The sequence below is a fragment of the Dendrobates tinctorius genome, unplaced genomic scaffold, assembly GCF_039654945.1.
Source record: "Dendrobates tinctorius isolate UK_male_01 unplaced genomic scaffold, ASM3965494v1 ptg000011l, whole genome shotgun sequence".
In the NCBI taxonomy this organism is placed as follows: domain Eukaryota; kingdom Metazoa; phylum Chordata; class Amphibia; order Anura; family Dendrobatidae; genus Dendrobates; species Dendrobates tinctorius.
The window spans coordinates 81,875,914-81,882,099 of record NW_027361679.1 but is presented as its reverse complement, the minus strand read 5'-3'; positions in this window follow the sequence as shown (position 1 = coordinate 81,882,099).

The window sequence follows — 6,186 nt, the reverse complement described above, 5'->3', positions numbered from 1 at the left end:
GTATATCTGCAGCGTCTGTGTCCAAGTCTGGGCCCGCTGTGGATCCCCTCCTGGATGAGCGTGAGGAAGCTGCGGAGGAGGATGCCGCCGCCATTTTCCCTCGCCCCGTGCTGGAGAAGAAGTCTGTAACTTTCGCCGGGGACGGCTTCTTCTGGGATTTTCCCCTTGGCATGCCACGATCCTGGATACCTCCGCAGCACCCCCCCCCCCGTGGCTGGAGCTCAGCAGCTAAGTGACCGGTGCCATTAGCAAGCAGGCCACGCCCTCCGTATATATATGATCGCGCGCTATTACACTTTTTGTTTGGCGGTATGATAATAAATCATTATTTTTTGCTTGGTTTTTTATTTTTATTTTTTAAGGGGTTCGCTAAAGGGGTTAACTAATGGGACAGTTTTATAGGGCGGGTCGTTACGGACGCGGTGATACCTAATATGTGTACTTTTATTGTTTGTTTTTTTTATTTTCAAAAAATGGATTTATTTGGGGGAATATTTTTTTTTTTTGTAATTTATTTGGCGAATTTTTTTTTAAATTATTGTAACATTTTTTTTTAATTTTTTTTTTACTTTATTAAATAGTCCCAGGTGGGATATCACTGTTCTGTGACAGATCGCTGATCTGTCACATCACAGATCACTGTGACAGATCAGCGATCTGTCACAGGCAGTGCACAAGGCTTCCTCATGCCTGCGCTTTGCAGGCACTGAGGAAGCCAGCTTCCTGCAGGCCCCCGAAGGCCCCCGTCGACATCTTGGATTCGGGGGCCTGCAGGAAAGGAGCCCCCGGCAGCAGCGCTGCACATTGCGCTGCCGTGGGGGGCTCAGGGAAGCACGGAGGGAGCCCCCTCCCTGCCGATGCTTCCCTTTAACCCCCGGTACACCGCGATCATGTTTGATCGCGGTGTGCAAGGGGTTAACGTGTCGGGGGCGGTCCGTGACCACCCCTGACACATTGTGCCGGGTGTCAGCTGTGATAATCAGTTGACACCCGGCCGCGATCAGCGGCGCTCACCACGTGGGCGCCGCTGATCGCGGTAGACGTACTATCCCGTCCATGGGCATAGGGGCCCAGGTCCCATGGACGGGATAGTACGTCTGATGTCAGGAAGGGGTTAAAGTCATGAATATGCGCATATTCATGACTTTAATGAGCGGTACCACATGACCGCTGAAAACAGGAAGAGCTGGGGCGCCAAGACCATGGAAGAAGCAGGGGGCTGCAGAGACAAGCAAGGAGGTGAGAATGATCTCTGACACCTGCGCTCCCCCGCTGACCCCCGTATATGACTTGAGTATAAGCCGAGAGGGGGACTTTCAGCCTTAAATAATGGGCTGAAAATCTTGGCTTATACTCGAGTATATACGATATTTGATACTCTAAAAATTTTGCAGGTTTTCCCACCTACAAAGAATGGAGAGGTCTGTAATTTTTATCAAAGGTACACTTCAACTGTGAGAGACAGAATTTATAAATTTTAAAAAAAAAATCACATTGTATGATTTTTACATAATTAAATTGCATTTTACTGTGTGAAATAAGTATTTGACACAATAAAAACCAGAACTTAATATTTGGTACAGAATATTTTTTTTTTTTTTGCAATTACAGAGGTCAGATGTTTCCTGTAGTTCCTGACCAAGTTTGCACACATTGCAGCATGGATTTTGGCCCACTCCTCCACACAGATCTCCAGATCTTTCAGGTTTCAAGACTTTTGCTTGGGAACATGGGGTTTCAGCTTCATCTAAAGATTTTTAATTGGGTTCAGGTCTGGAGACTGGCTAGACCCCTTCAAGACCCTGAAATGCTTCTTTCGGAGTCACTCCTTAATTGCCCTGGCTGTTTCAAGTCATTGTTATGCTGGTAGACGCTGCCATGACCCGTCTTCAATGCTCTTACTGAAGGAAGGAGGCTGTTGGCCAAAATTTTGAGATGCAATATCCCATCCATACTCCCTTCAATATGGCGCAGTCATCCTATCCCTTTTGCAGAAAATCACCCCGAAAGTATGATTTTTTTTTCCCCTCACCATGCTTCACCTTTGGGATGGTGTTCTTGGGGTTGTACTCATCCTTCTTCTTCCTCCACACACGGCGAGTGGGGTTGATACCAAAATGTTCTATTTTGGTCTCATCTGACTACATAACCTTGTCCTATGCCTCCTCTGGATCATCCAGATGGTCACTGGCGAAATTCAAACATGCCAGGACATGTTCTGGTGTGAGTAGGGGGACCTTACATGCCCTGCAAGATTTTAATCCATGACGGAGTAGTGTGTTACTAACGTTAATGTTTGAGACTGTGGTCCCAGCTTTCTTTAGGTTATTGACCAGGTCCTCCCATGTTGTTATAGGCTGATTCCTGACCTCTCTCAGAATCATCCTTACCCAGGTACGGAATGGGAGAGAAATTCAGCCCTGGCATTTGAAATCACACAGGCCCATGTTGTCCCCATCCCCAAGCACCAGATGGGATATATTACTAATATTTCCCTGGATGGAGGAAAGCAAGATTTACTACAAGACCAATATTTCTAATGATACCCGTGGTCTGCTGGGGTAAGTGACTGAGCCAGCGACTTTGTGCTCTGTCACAACTCTTAACAGTGTGGGTGTCTTTAGACATGGATTCTGTTAACAATGTTGCAGATGAAGCAGCCCATGACCAGACAGGCCCTTCTGGCATTTGCCAGATGGCCAGTCTGGCCCTGTCCTTACCCCACAAAGGCGAGATCTTGCATGAAACCCTAGCCTGAGGAAGATTGACAGTCATCTTGTGTTTCTTCCATTTTTTAATAATTGAACCAACAGTTGTTGCCTTCTCACTATTAGCTTGCCTATTGTACTCTAGCCCATCCCAGCCTTGTGCAGGACTACAATTTTGTCCTTAGACATCTCTTTGGTCTTGTCCATGGTGGAGAGGTTGGAGTGTGATTGTGTAAATAGGTGTCTTTTATACAGATAATGAGTTCAAAAGGTGCAATTAATACAGGTAATGAGTGCAGAGTAGGAGGGTTTCTTAAAGCGAACCTGTCACCTGTTTTGGCCGCTATAAGACGCAGCCGCTACCTCTCAGGGCTTACCTACAGCCACAAATCATACAGCTGTGTCGACTCAAACTAAATCTCCGAGCATACTTGGAGGACACCCGAGCAACGAGTATACTCGCTCATCACTAGTTATCTTTCCTTGTGCTAATGATTTCTTCCAGGCTCCAGGGCATGCGGTGCGGTAAGAAATCCCTGCCTCCTCTCCTCATTACAATACTACCCCCCTCCCATCAGCGTCAGTTACGGCCCTGGAATCCTGCGCCCTACACTCCCTCCACAATATGTACCTCTTTCTCCCTTCTATGAACGCTGCACTCCGAGATCTCCTGCACAGGCGAGTCATTGTGACCTCCAGTGTGCGACATATAAGGTGCTCTACCCGCATAGTCATCGCTAGGAACCATGTGTATATGGTGATGACTATGCAGGGAGGAAATGGTGAGAGCACCTTATCGGCACACACACCTGAGGTCACTGGAGCAGAAGTCGCTGGCGCCTACGCAGAAGATCCCTGAATGCACACTCCACAAAAGGGAGGAAGAAGTACATATTGTGGAGGGAGTGCAGGGCGCAGGATCCCGGGGCCGTAACTGACGCAGGTGGAAGGGGGTACTACAATGAAGACTTGGGGCAGGGATTTCTTCCACGCACCGCACGTCCCAGAGTGTGGAAGAAATTATTAGCATAGAGAAAGAATACAATATTTCTCAGCAACAAGACCGTTAATATGAGCCATACAGGTAGGACTAGTGTAACATTTCTGTCATCTGTATGCCCATATTAATAGGTCATATACATCCGGGGGGGCACAGATTCCCTTTAAGGTACCTTGGTAAATCCTGGTGTGCTGCTGTGCTGGACATATAGTGACTTTACTCCTGAAGTGCTTTCAGCAGTAAAGAGCAGATAACTTTTTCCCACCCAATGTGTCGCATGTCCTGATTGCACCCAGATTTCTGCCTATATTTGTGTATTGCTGGTTTGGATTATTAAAGGAAAGTCGAATTGCATAAGTACATTTTATCTTTTCACAAGTTTTTTTGCAATGATCTCCATTCTAGCTTTTCCTTTTTTACGTTATTTTAAGCTAACCACTCTAGGCAACATTTTCTAAGGGCATGTGCACATGACATAGTTAAGACATCTGCGTAGCCACCCAGTTTTACAGGGGGAAGTGGCTTCAGAACACGTCGGAGTCTTTCGTCCTGAGGCGTCTTTTTTTTAGGCAACTTTTTGGTCATTTCTTAAGCATTTTTTTTAGCTTTGTCTTCGCCGGCGGTGGATTTTGGAAAATTTTTCTATAAAGTAGGGAGCAACTCCCATGCAGGAGCCGCCTGAAGAATGGTCAGGTCACTTCTTTTAACCACTTAATGACTTTGAAAATTTAAAGTGGTTGAAAGACGTTCAAAAGGTACAACACATGCACTGCAAGTCGTTTCTACATTGCTGTGCGCATGTTCATTCTTTTTAGTGTTTACTCAGCGCTTTTTCAGGTGAGTATGGAGCCTGACAAAGAAGTCATTACCTATACCATCAAACCTTTTTGCAGTAGCACATGTAGCAGATGCATTTTTTGTGAACGGATCATTAATTGACATGGATCTGCAGTTTATTGAAGCATCAGAAAGATGGGTGATGGTAGTAATATCAAACTCAATAAACAAATGGATCCTTTAGGCTACGTTCATACGGCAATATTTTGGTCAGTATTTCCCATCTGTAAGCCAAAACCAGGAGTGGGTGAGGTGGTGACGTGTTTCTATTATACTTTTCCTCTGATTGTTCCTCTCCTTGTTTTAGGCCTGTTTAACACATCAGTTTTTTTTGGTCAGTCAAAATCCGCTAAAATGGCAGATAACAGATCCGTTCCTGTACTGACCACAACGGTTGGCACCGGACCGTTATTTTAACGGATCCGTCAAAGGAAGAATTTTAAAGGAACCGCTGCCAGAGAGAGAGAGAGAGAGAGAATGATTTAGAGAGAGAATGAGAATTTTTCAGCCGCCAGAACAGAGTTTAGGGTTAAATTTGCAGCTGAGTGAAGTCTTTCGGGCATGCGCAGTGACAAATGCGGATCCGGCCGCCCAGAAAAACATTGCATGGTCCGTTCGGGCATGTCGGTGGACATCAAAATTTTGGCGGATCCGCAAAAAAACGGATCCAACGGATGGCCATCCGTCAAGATCCGCCGGTAATGCAACTCAATGGGGAAAAAAATGGATCCGCCAAGAAAAATGGCGGATTTTGACTGATGGACACAAACGGATGTGTGAAACAGGCCTTACAATTACTGAGGTAAAAAAAATCTCACCAAATACTAAACATGTGAATGTGGCCTTAGGCTGAGTTCAGATGAGCATATGCAAAATCATCTGTTTTTATCCATATTTTCATCCCTATACTAATGATATGGCAGTTTTTTACTTCTGTATGGAATCAGTTTTATAGGTCAACATTTTATAATATAATTATAGGCCAAATACAATTTCCTATCTTAAAGAGAAACTGACAGCTGATGCATGCTGCCTGACCCACGGGCACTGACTACACACTCTCAGTCAGGTATGTTGGACTCTGACACACTGCAGAATTTCAGAGAAAAACATACAGTACTTCAATATTCGCCAGGACACAAGTCGGACAGGAGGGACCCTGTGGCTTCTCCCCTCCTGATCTGTGTGTATAGGAGACCTATGACTCCAGACCCTGCCCACCTGCATTTTCGTTTAATTTTCATTGCAGCTCAGTCCCAGCAGCTATTAAAGTATGTTTTTCTCTCAGACGCTGCAGCATTTTAGACTTAAACTTGACTTATTATGGGCAAGTCTGATCTGCAGAATGGTTCAAGGTGGCGCAGGCTGCAATTATTTTTATTTCTCAACATGTGGCTCATCGGTCTGTGTGTAAAAGCGTTCATGTGAACTGTCCCATTGGCTTGGTTTGTGTTGTCCGTTTGCACACAGACGTGTAATATGCTCATCTGGAGCCGGGGCATGTGCTGCATGAGACTTGCTTTCAAGTCTATGGCACGTGAGACTTTCGATAAGAAAGCATACGTGGAAACATTTGCAACTCTGTGTTGGATCGCAGATCACAGTGCCATAACTGCAGTAGAACCACAACATATTTGGGAC